The sequence below is a fragment of the Taeniopygia guttata genome, chromosome 3, assembly GCF_048771995.1.
Source record: "Taeniopygia guttata chromosome 3, bTaeGut7.mat, whole genome shotgun sequence".
NCBI lineage: Eukaryota > Metazoa > Chordata > Aves > Passeriformes > Estrildidae > Taeniopygia > Taeniopygia guttata.
The window spans coordinates 75,031,975-75,053,234 of record NC_133027.1 but is presented as its reverse complement, the minus strand read 5'-3'; the positions used below and the strand labels follow the sequence as shown (position 1 = coordinate 75,053,234).

The 21,260-nt window shown below is 42.6% G+C and overlaps 1 long non-coding RNA gene across 1 annotated transcript; it reads right to left on the bottom strand.

Annotated features, from left to right (window-relative positions):
* Positions 1–7,377: 7,377 nt before the first annotated feature.
* Positions 7,378–20,711, bottom strand: LOC140683744 (uncharacterized). The gene is made up of 3 exons (XR_012055134.1): positions 20,461–20,711; positions 18,902–18,945; positions 7,378–15,828 (listed from the first exon to the last, which is right to left on the bottom strand). It is a non-coding gene; the product is annotated as an uncharacterized lncRNA (long non-coding RNA).
* Between the last annotated feature and the right edge of the window lie 549 nt (positions 20,712–21,260).

Genomic DNA, 21,260 nt, shown 5'->3' with positions numbered 1-21,260 from the left:
ACCACTTCTGCCTGTGTGAATTAAAAGAATGTGGTGTTTTATCCCCAGTCTACACTGACAGAAATGTTTATCCCTATGTTCCTCTGACACTTGCCTGTCCTGGCTGGGTTAGTAACCAAAAGCTATTACTTGCTAGTAGTGCACCAAAGTAAGGAGATCAGAATCAGTAGAGGTTCAGGCTTTGGGTCCCTCTTTCCCATGATTTGATTTCTGACTGTGCCATAGGCAGTGACAGGTGGAGGAATAAGGATGGAGCAAGAGCATACAATGCTACTCTCTTCCAGTACTGAGTGGTTTTCAGATTATTTTTAAGTCTGACATACTACCTTTTTGTAATCCTCCCTGGTGACCTCACTGATCTCTTCTAGCCCTCCAAAAGGAAAAAAAAAAGTGCTTGGGTCCCCAAAACTGTGTCAACACAATCATGTTTGGGCTTTTTTTCCGGCTTTATTCTCTATATTTTCCCCAATAATTCCTAGTGCCAGATTTGTTGCTGCTTACCCAGCACTGAGTTTACAAAATATGCCTGGATCACCTATCCTAGCCATGCTCCCTCCCACTTCCTGTGGACCTGCTGACTGGCAGAGCATGGGAAACTGAAAAGTCTTTGATTTAGAGGAAGCAGTACTCAACAACAACAAAAGCATCAGTGTGCTACTAACATTTTTCTCATTCTGAACCAAAATCACAGCACTATATCAGCTACTAGGAATAGAATTGACACTATCCCAGATGAAATTAGGACAGGATGAAAACTCATGGCTGGGCAACACAGATTTTACCTTTATGTTCTTTGAATTCATGTGGTCCCCCTTCAAGCTTTCCCCTAGCCAGGAATACTTGCCTGAATTAAGGGAGAAATGCAAGACCTGGGGAAGCCGTAGGAAAAAAGAGAGAAGCAGCTGTGCCTGGAGGTGGGAAGCCAGCTATTCCTGTGCAAGCTGGAGAGCAGCATCCAGTTTTCCTTTAAGCTGCCTGTCCTGTGATTGTATGGTACTTCATTGCCAGCTGGGGTTAAACCATGGCAATGCTTCACTTTCCTCTCAGAAGGCTTTTGAGGAAACACAGGCAGCAAAATGTAGAGTGAGGTACATGAATGGTACATGAGGCAATCCGATGTTTGCTGAGGGCAGGGTGACTTTTCCCAGCAGCTGCTGAAAGCTGCTGCCATGGCAGCTTACCCCTGGCCCGGGCACAGCACCCTGCACAGTGCTTACACAGAGCTGCCAGATCCATCCTTTGGGAACAGACACGGTCAGTGAAGCCTGTGCCAGTGAGACAGCAGCTGTCTGGATCTGTTCTCTTTTTTTTTTTTCTCACTGCATTTTGCATGTTCTTCCTTGACAGTTGTTACCTTCTGCTCTCAAAATTATGTTCCAGTGTATTTTCCTGGGTGTTATAATTTGGGAGCATTTTCAGGAGTGTCTCCAGAGCTGCCCACCCTGGCCTCAGAACTCCATCCCTCCTTTGTACCCTTAGGTCCCAGCCACACCCCTTTGGCAGCCCTGCTGCTGGGACCTGCAGGCATCCCCAGGTACAGAGAAAAGATTTACAATAAGGAGAAAAGCAGAAGTCACTCACTAATAAAGAGAGCTGCATCCACTTTAATCTGATAGCCATACAACATCTTTCCCTGGCTTCTGACCAAGCTCCAAATTATTTTTGCCAGTCTGCCCCTGGGGAAAGGCTGCATGAGGAATCAGTGAGGGCACCCTGAGCACTGAAACTAACTCTCCATGCCAGATCAGATCAGATCACTGACTCAGTAGGAAAAGCTTTTCTTGGTGGGTTATCAGCAGTGCTGTGAATGACAACGTGATTAGGCAGGGGGTTTCCTAGAGAAGATTCCTCCCTGACACTGTCATTGTGTCAGACCTTCTTTGAATGCCCCAAACTTATGAAGCTTGTCTTTATAATGTGTGGTAATGAGAGATTACTTTTGTGCTTCTCCAAGGGAAAAATAAATTATAAAATAAACTTTAAAAATAGAGCAAAAGCTGGAGATTGATCTATATCGAAAAAAAACCCCAGGCCTGGGCACTAATTTCAGAAGATTTGAACTTGTTGCTCAGACTGTCCTTTACCTGAAATGAGAACAATTAACATTTGTTCAAAACCCAGTCCAAATTTGTCTGTTAATGCTCAGTGATATGGGCCCTTCTGTGTAATTATTTACTACATCTTTGCTCAACATGAAAGCTCATCATCAGCACTGCAGCTTTTGGGCTGTGGAGAGGTGCGTGCAAGTGGAGCATTCAACACTGGGATCAGCAGCCTGACTGGGGAGCATGCAGCTTTTCCAAACCTGCCATTGTTCACACGCTGCACTGACTTTGCGCAGCTCCTAATATTTTGCTGCTCTAGGCAACCACCTGTTATGCTTTTTTGTAGCAAAGCCAGTCTACCATGGAAACACTTCCAGTCCACCAGCGATTGCTATGCATTAGGTCATTGCAGAGATGTTAAATTGTGGCTTGTAGATGTCTGTGTTGGGATCCAAAACATGAAGTACAGTATTGCTTTGGGATTAGATTGCCTTCAACTTTGCTCCTGACAACAGAGCCTGGTGCGAGTTCCTCTATAGTACCTGAGCTTCTGTTTATGCTCCGGCAGGTAGAATCATGCACCCAAACCCTGTCTTTCATGTAACACAGTACTAAAAACTGTACAAACCAGCAGAGTGATCACCTCCACGCAAAGAGCAGCTGCCCAGGAGCCCAGGATGAGTGAGCTGCATGAGCTGCTGTCCTCAGGATGGCCGGGAGTGGGAAGTGAAGTGTGTGAGCTGTCATTGCAGGGTAGGCACTGACACAGTGCCATTGTTTCACAGGACTATAAGCCTTGCTCATGAGCAGCAGCAGAAAGATGACAAGGATTTGTCCCACATGTTCTGCACACGCAGAACTTGTGGCCCTTTAAAGCTGTCCTGTCTGAGCTCAGTGACTTGTCAAGAGGACACTGGAGAGGCAGAAAGGAAATGGCACAGCAGCACATGATTGTTTCCAAGAGATAGGGTTCCTGGTAGAGAGCCAGGTGCTGATGCCCTGGCTGCGTGGCAGTCGATGGAGCTGTGTGGGGCCAAGTGCTTCTCACTGTGTGGGCATAAGAAGGGTGCCTGTCCTCAGGCAAACCAAAATAGGCTGTACTTATCTCTAAGTGGAGGCCTGCTATTCCACTTGCGTGCAGGATACACAATACATCTGGAATAATTAATTTCTTAGTCTATTGTTACTTTCTTGTGTATCAGATGTTTGCTGCTTCTGAAGCCTGTTGACTGTATTCAATATGTCTTCCTGTTTAACTTCGTTATTCCGGTCTTAAAACTTTTTTTTTTTTTTTCAGGGCACGTCTTTTTATTTTCCCTTGAACTAGAGAATTTGCCTGAAGTATGGATGAGTCACATATACCATATTTCCTCTTTGAAGAACATTTACATTTTTGAAGAATTACAACTGACAACAATCAGCCATACTTCCAAAATATCCTTTCAGGGAGGAGAAAGGAGGAAGAGTGCTGCTGAAATCAGCCTGAAAGGTAAATGACTGAAAAGGGAGGGAGAGAGAGAGAACACACAGAGTCTTAGAAGGGCAGCTGGATGCAGGCATTCACTGCGCAGCGTTTGATGGTGGTGCCTCAACTGATAACCTTCCTGCAATCAGAGACACTCTGTCAGCAGCCATTCAAGCATATCACCAGCAGCTCTGATTACAAATATCAGAAGAAAAAGGAATACATATTGAGAAAGTCAATTCATTTCCTTGGCTCCTAGCCCAGCATTTTCTGAAGTGAAGGAAGGTTAGTTTATAATTGGGTGTTAAAGGTGCTGCCAGCCCTGCATTACCCCATCAAAGCCATTGTAGTGGTTTTAGCTGAAAGAGAATTCCAATTCCTCACCACAGCTGCTGTTTTGGATTTGCCATGAAGACAGTGTTGATAACACAGAAATGTTTTAGTTATTGCTAAGCACTGCTCAACATCAAGGCCTTTTCTGCTTCTTGCCTGTTCTCCCAGCAAATGGACTGAGGATACACAGGGAGCTGGGAGGAGCTGACCCCATCTGACCAAAGGGATGTTCAGTACCATATGGTGCAATGCCCAGCAATCAAAGTTAGGGGGGAAAGTTTGCCAGAGAGGCTGTTGCTCGGGCTGGCTGGCCATCAGTGGCAAGCCATTATGGAGGACTTTTTTTTTTTTTTTTTTTTTTTTTTTACTTTTTAAACGTTTTTTTCTCAGCCCATGAGTTTTCTGGGTTTTGCCCTTCCCATTCTCTTCCCATTCCCTCTATGAGAAGGACGTGAATGAGTGGCTGGGTCACACTTAACTACCTGACAGGTCTAACTCACAACAGCCTTACACGTCCAGAGCTGCTCCATGTTGTGGCTCTCATCTGAAGTAGTGCAGTAAGGTATTTTTAAAGCCTTTTATTTTTGTCTCAAAAACCAACAAAAAAAGGAGATTCCCAGCTTGTCTTGTGCCTTAATCTGTTTCCTAAATCAGGACTTATGGTTTTGTTCCTGACATTCTATAGGATTCTTTTTTTGTTGAAGTTTGGTTTGCTTTGTGTTTTTTGCATAAACCTATAAAAAGTACTTGCCTCATAAAGAAATATGCTATTGAGGTCGTTAAGGGCTTAAGTTTAAAGGGCTGCTATTGTCTCTGTCTTTTCATTCCCAAATTATAAGGCTTTAAGGAGTTCAGTAATGGAAGTCCTTTCCATGAGTATCAGAGTGAAAATCAGGCTTCTCATATGCAGTCTAAGACAGGCTAATTCCAGCTGTCTCTTTCTGTGCATCAGAGTGCCTTACATAAAACCCCATCAAGCACTCACCCCAATTAGAGTCCTCGTGTAATGATTGGTGACGGCACACTGCAGGCAGCTGGAGCCCCACAAAGGGTCCCCCTGACCTTCACTCACAACTGGAAGATCATTTTACAAGCTCACTGCACTTAACTAGTTATTCCAGCAGATCTTTTTTATTGTACTTCAGGACAAGGCAGGCTCTGTAACTGCTCTTGTGAAGAATCATAGGTTGGGAGGGGTCTGCTCTTTGCTTCTGCTTCTGTGGGACTTCACTGCACAGCTGAAAGGTGCACATAACCATCCTGCTTGCTGGTTATCTCCTCATTCCATGTCCTGCCTTGCCTCACCTGAATTAACCAAAACATTATTAATTGCTCTTATTACCTATAGAAAGCACACACTATTGTTAGGACAGGAAAGTGTGAGCACTAAGGTGCTGCATTGTGGCAGGCTGGTTCCCTGGAGGTTTCCTTGGTGGGACACAATCTGGGATGGAAAGGACAGGACAGCAGAACAGAGTGAGATACTTACTATCCATTAAAAAAAACCAAATCTCTGTACTTGCTTACTTGACTGAAGATCTGATAAATTCTGATAAATTTCAGAATACTGAGAAAAGCAGTGATGGAATGGTAAACACTGACTAATTAATTTTCCTTTTTTTCAGGAGTTATCAGTGACCAGTCATGGGTCCTGGTGTCAGTGATAGTTTTTTCCCTAGGATTTAGCAATCTAAAGCACAATCCCTGGCCTCTGTTCAAGAGCCAGGAATAGTGGAAATGCGAGTGAGTACCAGCAATCAGCTGTCCAACCACCTCTGACCATAAGCTTGTTCAAAGTGGCACACGGTTGAAAAGCAGCAGGCAGTGTCTTATCTGTGCTACATTTTCTTCTTGACAATGCTGGAGTTATAATGTAGGAAGATTGAAGAAGATAAAACCAAAATAGACAAGGGAAATCAGTTTTTCTCCTGGGATTTAAACCAAGGGGATCTACTACTGCCAATTACAGTTGTCATGCCAGAGTAACTTGATGTAAACCAGTGAGGTAACAGACAGTGCAAACAGCTAGTTATAGAGGAAAGGGGAGAGAGAGGAGAGAGGAGAGGGGGAGAGAGGAGAGAGGAGAGAGGAGAGAGAAGAGAGGAGAGAGGAGAGAGGAGAGAGGCCTAGGACTCTCCTATTCACAAAGCCTTTGTCAAACTACTTGTCTATTTTCTTTGTCATCTCACTTGCATTGGTGCTGTGAAAACTAGCAAGGTCCTGGGACAGGAGGGATAGGACCCTGGCAGTCTGAGAGAGGTGGAGTTGGAGAGCAAAGGCTCATGCAATGCAGGGCAAGACTCAAGGTAGAGATGGTCTTATCAGCACAGAGGAATGCCAAACTCCCAGGAGTGACAGCAGAGCTGCCTGGCAGGGTTCACTTCCAGGTACTGACAGTGTCAAGACAAAAGTGGGCTTACCGTACCCTGCTTCATTGCTACTCTCAACTTCCTTGATGTTGATATTTCTGTGTCCTGTGCCTCCAGTTTCTCCTTCTTGGTTCCCTGGAGAACACCATGCCTTCTCCCAGAAGGCACAACAGGTAGCTTAGCAGCTGGGATAAGCTTTTTGTGCTTGAGGTTGCTTTGCATGATACCCTGTCAAGGGCTGGTATTTACCATTGTATCCCTTTGTAAAAAGTGTCACCGTGAAAGGTGGTTTTCCGGCAGCACTTTTTGGAGCACCAACAGCCCTGAGGTGTCAGCTTGCAATCTGGTCAGTTCTTACTTTTACAGCAGTGCTTATCTGTGGTGCACTGATGTTCTGCAATTGCTGGCCAGATGCATATTAGGATTCTTTACAAAGTAGAATGAGGGATGTGCTCCATTTACCTCCTTTAATTAGGTCTCCCACTTCACACACACGTTCAAGCATGTCTGTGTGTATGTACAATCCTGAATGAATTCTTGGTTATAATGTGCACCAAAGGTGTCCTTTTTCACTAGGGGTCAGCCTCCAACCAGGACCTCAGTTCTTTGGAACAATTTTTGAAGTGTTAAATCCTTTCTCCAATTCTGCTTTGGAATAAATTCAAAGCTTTTCAAAGGAAAAGATGAGGTTTTCAGTTCATGCTGAATGGCTAGACTCCACCTTAAAGCTTCAAGACCTCCTGTTACAACCTTTATCAAAATCTGTATATTTTGATGCAATATTCTTGCTTTGACTTAATCAGCATTTTAATAAAATGGCTGAAAACTGAAATGCTTTTATTAGTGGTGCACATCAAAAAAAGTATGTTTAGGATATCTGTTTACACTCTGTGTTTGCTATGAGTTTAAAGATCACAAAAATGGGCAAATGTTTTAACACTTCAGATTGAGACACTTCTTGAACTTCCTGCTCTGCACAAATCCTGTTCTTCCCCTTCAAGTGGAAAAATTAATGCAGTGATTTACAAAGGTACATCTGAAAGTGAGATATCTCCCTACAGACTGCAAAGGTTTCAGGAAGTGTTGCTTCCAGTAATTGAATATGGTGATATAATTTATAACTGCTCAGCCACAACTTTGCACAAATCAGACAAAATACTCCTGATTATTTAGATTATCTGTTTATCACAACACCACAATCTTCTGACCAAAGATGATATTTCCCCTTTTGTTTACAGCCTTCCAGGAGGCAAAAGGTTTCTGAGAACTGGAATTGCTTGTCTTCTTACATCACTGCCAGTCAGATGGACTGCCCTTCACACTGCAGCATTTGCAGCACCAAACATCCTGTTGCTAAATCAGCTGTCCTGTGATGCAGGGATACATGCAATCTTTGCAGGTATATGCAGTGAGTATGTGCCCACACATACAAGAAAATAATTTGATGGTATTCTCTGTTTGAAAGAGATAATGTTTTCTTGATTGTTTGAGTCTGTGAGGTTTTTTTCAATCCGAATTGAGAAACCAACTTCTATTCAATAAGAACAGTGTTTTTTTGTAAATGACTCAAAAATTGGTTTGTGGTTTGATGGTTTGGGAATTGGTTAAATTCTGGGGTTTTTTTTCCCAGCGTTTAATGTCCTTAGGTAATATAATCCCCATGCAAAATTATATTGCTTGTTTTAAAACAGGTCTGATTAGCTCCAGTGAAGCAGAACATTGATATGATAGTTTATTACATTTACTTTCTGTGTTTTGAAGCACTAACATTGTGTTTAGCATTGACTGAAACACGGGAGATAATGGGCAGCCCATTGACTGTCTGTGAGCTCACTGCTCAGAGCGAGCTTGGGGTGGAGAAGGCAATCTGCTCAGTTCCTCACAACACGGCAGCAGCTTTGCTGCTGAGCACTGCAGCTCCTTTCCTGGGTCATAGGTGCAGCTGTCAAGACCATCCCTGCATTTGTCAAGTCCTTCATCATTTGGGTTCTGGGGAAGGGGAAAAATTGAAATGTGACAACTCCAGGATTTTTCCTTTAGTAAAGCAACATCATGTGTAGTGCCTTGATATGGCTTTGTAGTCCCACCATACAAAACATTGTTAACAGAAATCCTGATTTTCATACAAAATCAAAGAAGCACGAAGTCTGTGCAGAGATTTAGGAGCAAGTGAGCTGCCTTCCCAGGAGCAAGGCTGCCCTCCAGCTTCACAAGAGACAAAGTGTTTCAATGCAGGTGAAGCAGGTGGAGTGGTTAGTGTGGAGTGCCAGGAGTATGCCTTCCTCACTGTGAAGCTTGGTGGCCCACTCCTTCCCACTCCATGGCAGTCCTGGAAGTCCCCAGAAGAGGGGAGTGCTCTCTGCTTTGCTTTGTGGGAGCAAGTGGCAATCACAACAAAGCGGTAGCACTGAAAAATAACCAGGTGATATCAGCCTTTTTTCAAAGGGAAACAAAAGATAAGGAGAAAAAAAAAAGAAAAGTTGGCTGCATGGGAAAGTTTACCGGCATGTGTAGAAAAGGCGGAACTCAGTTCCATCAAGGAAATAAACTAAGATGTACAGCATTCTCTGAAACTTTTCATTTTGCCATTCAGGCAGTTCCTTTTTGAAGTCAGTGGGAGTCCTTCCACTGCTTTCAGGAGTTTTTGGAACAGGACCATCCAATTGTTTGAGTTGCTGACACATAATTGGCCCTTTCCCTTTTACTTTAAATGAATACTGCAAGGGAAATGTATTCATTTAATACTTTTAGGAGGCACCTAAGGTGCTGTAGCTGCACCCAAATGTGTTGAAGCAAACAGGTGGGCCCGGCAGCTCAGTGTTTATCCACCTATACTGGTGCTGAGTTTACATCAGCACAAGAGACTGTGCAGAGGACGTGGCTATGGAAACTGGATAGCAGGAAGGAATGACCTACCCTGCTGAGCAAGGGCTGCTTTGGAGCATCCTATTGCACTGGGAGAAGAGGCATTCCTTAACTCTCCCCCTTCCAATAAGGCTTCTTTTCAACACCTGCAGCTTTGGCAGAAGGTTCTGATCCGTGACCAGCAGAGGGTCAGAGGGGGTTAGAGGTGTTTGCATGGTTTGGGGTGGGGTTGAAGTTGTGCTAATCTTTAGCTTAGAGGTCACAACTCTTCGGAAAAAAAAAAAAAAAAAAAAAGTTGCTCAGCTACAAACTCATGGAAATGCCATTCTTTTCTCTGTCCATCTACAGAGGTAAGGAGAAGAAGAAAGGAGATGCTCACAGATTAGGTTAGCAGCAAGATCAAGCCTGCAGATTTCTATCACACTGCCTGTTCACAGTTTCCCAGATAGACTTTAATGAGTCTAAGTATCCTGAGGATGAAAAAAACAAAACAAGTATTGGAATTCTATTATTGGAATTACTTTAAAAATAAAACAAATAACTGAGCTTTTATTTTGAATGTTTAAGTGAAAAGTGAGAGGCTCAATGTCTATCTAAATGTAGAATCATTCAGTGTGCTCAAAGTTAGAAGTGAACTTTCATTTTTCCTTAAGGTACAATAAGCCACAGAATGTGTTGGTGGTAGTTGGGTGTTACAGGCCTGCTGCTTCAGACTATCCAGTGCTAAAGTACTCTGCTGTAGTGCTCTGCTGCACACTGATTTTTCTGTCTTTGCAGTGTCCCTAGTCTGGGATGCTTCATGCTGATATTTTAGTGTGTCCTTTCTGAAATGCTGTTACTTGTCATTTTACTAGATGCTACTCAGTTCCGGCCAGTTACGGTGCCACTGAAATAAAGACCACCTCTCTTTCAGGTCCACTGCTCTGACAAAACACAGGGGACTGGTGTCACAGCTGAAGAAAACTGTTATGATTTCTTACATCTTGTGGTTAGTAAGTATGAACTGTTTTTTGATAAAGTGCTTACCTGTGCAGAGGGTCAAGCAGAATACCCCTTCCTCTCACTACATAAGTGATGAAAAAAGTACAAACAGAAGGTTTGAGAACTAACGGCTGTGCTGTGACTGGAACAGGCTAAGAACAACACCAGACTGGCAGGACAAGAAGAGAAGCCCTTGTCTTCATAGGGGAGTAGCTCAGTTCCCTTAGAAGAGACTCCAGGAAAAGTTGTATGTAGTAGGACTGAATAGCTTTAAGGGTATGAGATGAACCTTGATGAACCAATGGTGACTGAGAATTGCATACAGTCATGCTTACTTTGAATGACTGTGAGGGCCACAAGCAAGCTAAGCACAGGTCTGTTCTCTAGAATGGCTTATACACATCCAGCTAAAGAAGGATGCCAGAAGTGAAGGACAAAACTATTACAGCAGCCTCCACTTGCTCTGAAAAGAAAGGTGCTGAGTGTCCAGCAGGGGATTTCTACAGATGTGGTCACAGCTCCACTGGTAGCATGATGTAGGGTGGGGGATGTGCATAAGGACACGGCACCCCGGTAGCTGAATTAAGGAGCAGTGTTTCACTCAACACTTGAGTGTCACCTAACACAGGTTTGTAGCCAGGCAGGCTCCTCTTTTTGCTACCATGCTGCTTGGCTTGTGAGTCAAAATGTTGTGGTGCAGAAAGGGAAAAATTACCTTATGGTGTGACACCTATCTAGGAGTTTTAATGTATTCATCTCTCTATTATCTGAGCACACATTTTCCAACCATGGCCCTGTGAATTATTTTCTCTCATAAGGTGTGGTTGTGTTTTACATGTAACCTTGTGCTGGCTGGCTGAAATATGAACTCACAGCCTTTAGACCAATAATACCATACAAGTTGTAATGTTTTCCTCAGACTCTGGGGTATTGGTTAGCTGCAAAGCTGCCAAAGGACATTCCACAGTCAGAGGAAATTGAGTGTAGATGGGCAGCCCAGAGCCCAAGTGCACACTTAATAAACTCTCCATTATTATACTTAAAAGTGTGAGTCATACAATAATCATTCTGCAATCAAATTCACTGTTGAGTGTGTTGTTTTTTTCCTTTTAAGTCAAATGTCACGTAACAGTTGCCAATGCCTCACAGAAGTTTAATTTGTGAAAGTGGGAGAAAATGAAGCAAAGCTAGGTAGCTGACACATCTACATGTGTGCAAATGCCACCTTAGGTGTGCAGTGCTTGTTGGTTTGTTTTTGTTTGGTTGTTTTTCTTTTATGTGCCACAAATAAAATTTTATTTTGTTGTCTGAGGCTGAGAGACTTTGGCAGAAAAAACGAGCTTGGACATCTCTCTTGCCTGGTGCCAATCAGAGATCTCCAGTATTAAGCAGGCCTTTGGTGCTGGGGAAGCATGCATAATATGCTTATTATAACTGGCAAGCACCACCCACTGGGTAAGTAGGCAGTCACTCACAGGAGGCACAAATAAAATATCTATGTATTGTGTATATACAAAGTATTATGTGATGATCAGCTACCCCTCTGCTGTTTTGGTGGGGTATGATGACACTTCAAGTAAATGGACATGGGAAAAGCTCCTCAGAGGTTTTGAAGGCTTTGTGTGATCCTTGAGCATCACTGTCTGCCCAATACTCATGCCAGTCCTTTTCCAGAGTTTGCTATCCATGTTGCACACAAGAAAACCCCATCCCCTTCAATTAACAGTCACAAGGAGGGTTTTCTGCCCTCCTTGGCAGAAGACTCTCAGGGTTTCTCTTTCTCCGGGGTTTGTCTCCTGTGGTATTTCAGGCAGAGGAAGGGTGGAGCGGTGCTTTGGTCAGGAATGTCTTCCAGCTCTTTTCTTCTCCTGTAATGGATGAATTTTAACTCAGTGAAGCCACTGAGGTCTTGCCCAGCTCATTGCAGCCCCCATGAGTCATAGGCCAGCATCAGCTGACACATCTCCTTCGGCTATCAGGAAACAGCTTGTAGTCACAGAGGCAGAAATAGGAGAATACAAGGAGTATTCAGCAGTGACAGTCCTCCCTTTTTACTTGGTTATTTCTTTGATTAACCTGTTTAAAAAGTCGTTAATATCCTGACAGCATAAATGAGGAGAAGCTTGTTTCATTTAGATGATGTTAGGAATTCGTTCTCTACTTCAAAGCCACTTTTCCTCCTCTCTGCATTGTCCTTCAAAGACATCCTAGAAAAGCCAAATCTCTTCATTCCATTGCTCAGTCTCCATGTTGTCCTGCTTCATCTTTTGTCCTAAACTACACCCCAAGGGAGCAGTAATACTATAAAAATGCTACCTAGCCCTGAGACAAGCCAGAAAACCAGTGCCCTTCTCAGCCAAGTGCCATTCTCCATTCATCCAGGGGGCACTCCGTAACTTTATTGTTGGAACCAAGTTTTTTGCTGACAACATGAATGCCGAGGTGTGAGGAGCTAATGACTTTTGCTGAAGATAAAAATAATTTCTGATAAGTGTAATGTGCTAATTATTAAGAAGGAGGCAATCGCTGCCTTTGTATTGTGCGTATAAACATCACAGCAGGCCTTGACCACACATTGAGGTTGCTTAAGAAGTATCTATTCTGGTTTGGCAATCCCAAATTCTGTACTTGGATGCTACTTAAGCCTGTCCCTCCTTCATGTCCTCCTAGTGCTTAGGAGCTATATCAGCAGGAAGGAGCTATTTCAGAAAAAAATACTTTTCATTTTTTGTGACTCAACCCCCCTCCTCCACAGGGAAGCTGAGGCCAGTGGTGTATTGTGAAGGTGTCTTCTGGATGCTGGCTTAGGTGAAGAGGGCCTCCCAGTCCTGTGCAGTCACAAGGCACTTCCTGACATTGTTCATTGAAACAGCTATTTGTTTCACCATCTTTTCACCAAACCCACTTTTTCCCTCTGCCACTTCAAACACCATTATTCTTGAGGAGGTTGCATTTCAGTGGTTCGGTGACCACTGTATAAATTATCCTTTGTACCAAAATGTTTAAATGGCTGTTTTTAATTTGAAATGAGCAATGCCACAAAAACTCCAAACATTATCAGTTGCTGTTTTTACTTCCTTCCTTTGGAACAGGAATGAATGAAACAGTTGGGATAAATAATTCTATATTACTCATGCCTTGTGTTCTTAATAATCTGAATCTCAGATGAATGTTTTTCCCCTGCAGGACAGATATGGCTCTCTCTCTGGCCAGTCTGCAGCTGGAGTATCACATTCTGTTTGTTGCTTCTCCCCATGGATTCAAACTGATTGGCTATTGTCCTTTGCTTGCCTCTCCACCCCCAGCACGATGCCTTGTCTTACATGCTGCACCCAGGCAGTGCTTTGAGGCATTATCTTTTGGGTTTGCCTGTCTCAAAGTGCCTAGCAAAGCTGGCTCAGCTAAGATTGTGTCCATACTACTGAAGATAATAAAAACTTTTCCATTAACATTAATGTAAGTTCCTTTAACGTGCTGCTGCATGTCCTGAAATCCTACAAGCTAGTCCATCTTCCAGCCACCTGGGTTGTAGTAGGTAGTAATAGCTCACCAGTGCAGTGAAGCTTACAAATGTACAAATTTTTAAATACTCTCTCATCACTTTTAAGAACTAAAAATTCTGGTGCCAGTTGTTCTTGCTTTTCTTGCAAACATTGCCAAGGCTGATTCTTTTGCCTTGGAAATGTTTGCAGGGCCATTAAGTTGTGCCACTCAAATGCGTCCCAGTAAAAAAACACTTGCTGCTGGCACAAAACACAAATGTCCTCCTCTGATCTCAAAGTGATCCCCAGTGTCACAACCCAACAGACAAAGTGAGGGCTGTTAAATGATGAGCAGAGAGGTTTTCAGGGAACCATGTTTCAATTTCAGTCTTCCATGAGGTGACTTGTAAAAACAGTAAACAGAGATGGTTATTTTAGGAATTTTGAAAGACCTCTTGTCTGCATCCTTTAAATAAATGTTTGTTTCCATGTCTCATGTAACAAACACAGGCAACTTCTACTGTTCTTGTGAAGCCTGTTTCCTCTTCACCAGGTGATATTTACCTATTTGTGCAGCTTGCACTAGAGGTTATTCAGAGCAGCTGAATTCCAGGGTCTGCTCATTTTGTGCACACAGATCATTAGTCAAGATGAATGATGATGTCTCTGTTTAGAAGACCAGGTCAGTGTTGTCTCATTTTCAGACATCCAGTTTCTGTGGTCACTGAGATCCCCCTCGTTGGTTGTTACTTTTCCTCTTAATGTTATCTCATCTTCGTTCAAGGGTGTGATAGTCACTTCTGCAGAGACAAGGATCTCAGTAGGTAGATTGTTTTGCTGATGGAAAGCATAGACATAGTGTAGCACGTGGTGAACAGACTCTGAAGAGGTGTTTTTACATCAGCACTTAGTGCTGAAGGTATGTGGAGAAAGAAAGATGTCGTCACTAGTGACAAAAGAACTTATACGAAATAAGGACAGAAAGATACACTTGTAACCATAGAGCTAAAATACTTAGGGTTTTTTGTAGGTCAGATAGATGAAATACAAGATGAGACTTTGTAGCCCCAATGTTGGCTGCAGATGGGGTAGAGAGCTGTGACAGGGTATGACTGTTCCCTCTTTATGTAATGGACACATAAAGCTGTGTTAAGTGGGGGAACTATTTTCCACAGGATAATGGGATGAGAAAGGCACTGCAGCTATAGCCTGCTTATAGTCACACAGAGAACAGCTGATAACTAGATTTGTTATTCTTCCTTCTCACTGTGATGTCTTAGTCTCTCTGCCAATGGCCATGTCCATGGTAATAAATATCCATGGTTCCTTCCTGTGCCATATCCTACCTGCACCCTGCTCTTTAACCCCTTGAAAATCCCTTTTATAGAAGCTGCTCTGTCTATCTTGAAGTTGCATGCTCTTTCAAGCCTGAGGAGCCTCTTCCCTATATCAAAATTTCTCATTTTCTTTCTGAATTGAGGAAGTCATAGCCAACTCTTCTTCAAGGAGGCAGTTGTGGTGGTAGTGATGCAATTTATCTTCTTTTATGTGAGAAGGTCAAAACCACTAATGATGTTGCTTGCCTTTCTAAAGCACCCCTTACCATCAGGAGCTGAGAGCTCATGCATTTCAGGAAAGCTGGCTCCCCTAAGGTACAGTAGGTCATCCTCAAAGTGATGTACTCCAAATTATCAGGTGCATGCTTTCTCTGCTCCTCAATAACAAACAAACCTACTTCACTGCTTCCCGTCACTCTTTATTTGCTCCTTCACCTTCTTTTGCAGAGTCTTTTTCCCCTTTCCGTATGTCTATCCTTCTTCATGCAAACTAGATATCTGCATACCATCCTCCTTCATCTGAGCACTATTTTCTCATGACAGCTTGTATATATTTTGACTCTCTTGGCTTGGGTGACTTAGTTCTTATCTCACCACTTTGTCAAAAAATATTTCTCTTTTTCTTCTAGATGTTCCCCTCCTGGTCGTGACTGATTTTGTTTCCTCTCTTCCTCCCACAGAAGTGACAATTTTTGCAGTTCCTCAAAATCAAAGTCTTAAATACCTGTATATGATCCAAGGATCAGACTTTGTTACCATCAGGTCTTATTCACAGTATTCCCCTGTAGGAGGAATCGCTCTTGAACATAAAAATTTAACCCAAACACAGGCCCAAATCAAATGTCATACTGGCACATCTATATAGGTCGAGTGACAGTCAATTTCTGAGCTGATCAGGGTATTATTCACAGGTCCATCCATGAGCTGGTACAGATCTGCTGGTTTAAAAACCTGTAACAATTGCAAAGCATCAAAATCAGGACCCAATTCTGCATTTTAGAGGCTAGGCATGTTCCTTTCCAGGCTGCTGGAATCAAGGAAAATTTCAGATGTTCCCACTTTGCAATGTACTTTCATTCTTCTCCACTCTTTTTGCAGCATGGAGAAACCAGTTTCCCTTCTGGACAATCCTTCAGGAATAAGGATCAAGTTAAGTAGTAACCTAACAGGCAGGAAGAGAGAGTTGAGTCTTTATTCTCCAGCTGTTATTTTTCAGGTGACTTTTGATAACCCACTCTAACTCAGATAAGCTAAACTATCCTTGAATTAGCACATGGCTGTTCCTGCAGAGACAACAAAAATGTGAAAGCAGAATTCTTTTACAGAACAGGACCCCCAGGAGTGGATGGACAAGTATTTTCACCAATGTTCAGTGTTGCAACTTAGATATCAGTGAACACTTGGAAGAGCATCTTTGTCATGGCTCTGCACACTCATGCAGTGTTGCTTAGTGCAGAGGAGGTAAGCATTACAGTAACGTAGTGGAGATAAGTCCTTTTCTAAAAAAATTCCTTTTCTATCATGTGAGAAGAAAGAGAAGAGGCAAGGGAGGAACCCTTGTGCAATGAAAATACATTTTACCAAGCTGACTACATATAGAAAGAACACAGACATTTAAAAGCCTTCTGTAAAGTGCATTTGAGATAAATCGAAGACCAGTTCAAATTCATTTTTCAAGGTTAATTGAACACAGTGAGTCCTTCTTCTTTTTTTTTTCTTTTTTTTCTTTTTTCTTTTACAAAAACTGCTTTATCTCTTATGTTTGAACCTTCTCAAAATGTGATGTAGAAAGCCAGTGCGTTTCCTGCATTTAAGGAGAAGGTCTATTGGACTCCACATGGGAGGCAGGTTTTCCTTAAATTCATGTTCATTCCATTCTATTCACTGGACTTTTATCTGTGTATGTGGGTGCGCTGAAGCACATGTGCTGCCAAGAGGGAACACGCTCCCACTTCTTTGATTCCTCCTGATCACACTGGAGCTGCGAGCTGGTGTAAAGTGCCAGCAGATTTTGATTTCCCACTGCCCTTGCCAGTACAGTAAAATAACAGCCAAACTGTGTATCTCTGGTCTCCCACTGTAACTCCTGCTGAGATAAAGAAAAGGGGCTACTTCAGCAATTACACTGGAAGTCATCTCAAAAATGAGTAACATTTCCATGGCTCCCAGCCCCAGAAGCTCCATATGGACTCGTCCAGCTGAGCATCTGTGGAGTTTTGGCTCCAGTTCAAGAGGCAGAACTGCTATTCACATGTGTGTTTCTGGATCTGCATTTCCCCCCTCTTACCCCATGCCCATTAGCCATGCCAGCATCCATGTCCATTAAGTTTTAACATGGTCTTGCTACAGATGAAAGATGGATGTCAGCTTCAAAATATAATTCCCTAAAAAAAAAAATCCATTGATATTGGCAAGAATGCCCCTAGGGAATATATCTTCTGGAAATACAACAATTAAAAAAAATGGGGGGGGGTGGGGGGGAATTGCACTTGATTGAAGGGAAAAATACTTTTTGTAGCAGAAAAATGAGCACTTAAAAATATTTGGCCAGCCAAGAACAATTATCCAGTTGGTGATATGCAAGTACAGAGGGCAGTTAATCCATTTTAAATAATTCTCTTAAATCACTGAGTCATGAGAGTGATGGGGAAATGCCACCAGGATGGCTCTTGCTCTGGGTACAGTCAGAGAGATTTAGTGATGGTTGGGCACAACCCCTCCTTTCCTTGCCCTGGCTTCTCACCAAGAATCTTCAGCTGGTAACAAGGTGCTGTCTTCCACTCTTACAAACCTACAGGGGCGGCCTGGGGCCTAAGTGTGAAGAGGGGAATCACTGCCTTCCTCCCAAAATGTTGTCTGTAATACACAATCTGCTTCCAAGGTTCAGCTGACAGTACTCTGTTTTTTCGGGAGCGGAGCCCACCCCATCCACCAGCTGCATTCGGTGGCAGCACTGGCCTCAACAGGAGGAGCTGTTCCTCCTGTCAAAGGAAATACGCAGGCGTGACTGAAATGCATGCAGAATACACAGGCTGAGGAAAACAAAGCTGTTTCTGTGGTCTTTCCCCTGCTAATAATGTTTTAAACATTGAGTCACAATTTTTTTGTTTTGTTTTTTTTTTTTACCTTTGTTCCATTGGGATGATGAAAGGAGAGTGAACTGGTTTATGAGTGATATAAAAATTACAGTTTACTAAATTTGCTCAGAAGCCTTCGGAACCAGTCCATCCTGGGATTTGTCTACAGCAGGAACCAAAACACCTGCTTAGGTTTTGTTTAACTTGCATGAGTAAAACACTTCAAAGTCGCTTATGTGTTACAAAAGACGGAAGAGAAGAAAAGCTTGAGCACTGGCACACTTCCCCACTGCCCCCTTTCCCTTTTACTGTAAAGATCTGGATTCAAATGCTCATTTGCACAAACAGAACAGACCGGGAAGCCTCCCAGTTTTGTCTCCTTTAAGGAGGATAACAAACCACCGAAGCGCTGCCTGGAGCATTGAATGAAAGCATTACCTCATCACCACACAGCCTTATTGGCTGGAGATAACGGGAGGTGGGGTGTTGGTGCTACCCCCTCCCTTTGAGCTGGGCTTTCTCATTATCTCTTTCTCTTTATTTCAAAACAACTGACCCTTTTTAATGGATGTCACCTATAGGGTCAGCCTGGTCTTCATGGAAGCATCCTATAAAAGAAGGAAGGACCAGCCCAAGAGTGATCATAGCAAGATTGAATGAGATCAATAGAAACAATTTTAAAATAAATGCAATAAGCAATTGTGTATTCAATGTGGCAGTTTTAACCACCCTTTTAAAATTACTATTAAATCCCATAGAGCAGCTCTAAAAATTATGTAGCCATTAGAATCCATAGGCCTTCTTGATTTTAATTTTTTTGTCAAGTCTCTGTGTGCTTCCTAAGGCTAAATTATGTCATTTTTATTCAGGACCACCCTCTGTCATTGGTTTTCAGAAAAGTCATCATTGATTGCAGAGAGCGAAAATCTGGTGACGATATTACTTACCTCTTGTGATGATCTGGCTTTTCAGTCACTGAGAGCATATTGCCCTGTTGGGACACACCAGGAAATTAGAATTTCACAGCTAAGGTAAATTCCAAAATACTTTTTGAGGGACAAAGTTACCATTCCTTTTACAAACAAGGAGAGCAAGAGCAGCTAAAGTCACCTGCAAAAGTGATAGCTGCATGAAAGTGGCAGAATCAGTACTAGAGGCATTGTGTGATTCCAAGCAATGCTCTTGCCACTGGCCTTGGTTTCCACGTAGCTCTCACTGCTGTGAAATTCCTTTTGGCATTACAGCAATTCAGTGTAAATTAAGCAAGAATCTCAAGGTTTATCTTTTGATGAATAACATGGCCAGGTGCAGACAGTTCCAAGAACCTCTGCAATATGTGTGCCATACAAAGCTGTATGCCATGTGTGCTGCAAAAGGCCTTTAATCCTTTATTTCCTTTATGGTAGTTATTAATAGGAGACTGAGTTCTGTCTTTGTCTCTCTGGTGTTGTTTCCTTTGTTTCCTTTTAGGAGCAGCGCAAGAGGATAGAGAGCAGGCAAACTGCAATATCCTGGTAATTAACTACCTCAGCAATATAGTGGCATCAAGGCAGTGGTAATGCTGTGTAAAAATTTGCATACATTAGTTTTCATGTTCCAGGAAAGCAATTTCTGTAGCATTTGAGAGAAAAATGAGGAGGAAAAAAGAGAGAGAAGAAAGGTCGAGCTGGGGTCAATATAGGACTGTAATTGAGATTGCATTCTGAAAGAGAATGAGTGAGGCTCCGAAAGTGCTTGGACCCTTGTTAACGGGGTGTAATTCCACCTGTAAATAAGCGTAATTCTGCCTGAAGCAGCTAGCTGACAAAGCTGATCCAGTTTGGAGAGATATTTCAGCACGTTTAGGACCCACTGATTTCAACCAGAGTCGTAGGTGCAGGCTGTCTCAGCTGTACCCAAAGTCATGGGCCTGCATTTGCAGAACTTGTGATGTTGCACAGGCACTGCACCCTCCCTGCACTGATGCCTGGCTTGTGAGTTCAATTTCTGAGCAGAAGACCCCCAAAACTTGTCACCATGTCAGATGATCATGTATTAGCAGTGTTTTCATTGGCAGTGAGAATTTATCTGTCTCTGCCAAGCTCCTTTACATTCGTGCTTGCAAAGTAATTTATGATTTCAAATGAAAATTTGTAGAGATGAGCAAAGCACATTATAGTTAAAACTGAGAGGATACAAAATAATAATAAGCAAAAGGCCCTGAAGGTGCTGATCACTCTGAAGAGGGAGTATTTATGATTGACATTACTAATAAAAACACCAACCACTATGTTACAAAGTAAGATTTTTCAGCTATATAACATCAGTTAATATTATACTATTTATTATCCTGCTTAGTATTTCCATTCTCATTGCATGGGAAAAAAAAAATCTATTAAAATGATCTCTTCTGGATTTATTTCGAAAGGACATCAGTGTTTGCCCAAAATATGTCAGAAGAGTGCAAAGCCATGGCATGTTTATTTGTATGGCTTTACTCACAGCAGAAATCCATAGGATGACTTACCTGAGTGAGTCCAGAAGCTTTTGTGGAATCAGGGCTTTGGTGTGAAGGAGCAAGGGCTTGAAAAATTGTCTTCTTGCCACAAACAGTAAAGTCCACAAAGAATAAAGTTCACATAGAGCACCAAATCCTTGGAAAGAAATTGTGTGGCATGTGCCAAAGCCTTTTCAGCAACAAAGATTTCATTCTGCAACACAGAAAACAGGGATTAGTGTGACCTTCCACACCTTTGTAAAACAGAGGTTGCCTCTGCACATGTCCAGGCAAAAGCTGAGAAGAGGAAGGCAATAACTCTTGTGAAGTGTTTCAGAGAAAGCTGTTGGAGAAGGCAGAGCAAAAGCACAGAAGACCAAGAAAGAATAGAATTTGAATTCCATCTGTCAGAATACAATCCTTTTGTGTTTGTAAACATTTGGGGTTTGGTCACAATACAATCCTGTTTTGTCTTGAGCCAAAATTCCAAAAAATTGGATCCCAAAAGTAAGACCAAGACTACTTAAGGTTTGCACCAATTTGTTCAACTGTAAATCCTATAAAACCTAACTTTTGCTGTGCAGCCTGTGTCCCCCTTCAGCTTCAGGCAGCTGGTCCCTTGGCAGGGAGGGTGCCAGGGTAGGTCAGTGCAAGTGAGTAGAAGGTGCAAACTCATCTACCTTATAGATGGGGACAAATCCTTAGGCCATTGAAGTGGTCATTGGTTTCTGTGCTTCATTTACACCTAATATCAAATGAAGGGCTGTACAATCTTTTAAACAAAGTTGGTTTTCCTGTTACTGGGCAAATTATGAATTATTTCCCTTCAC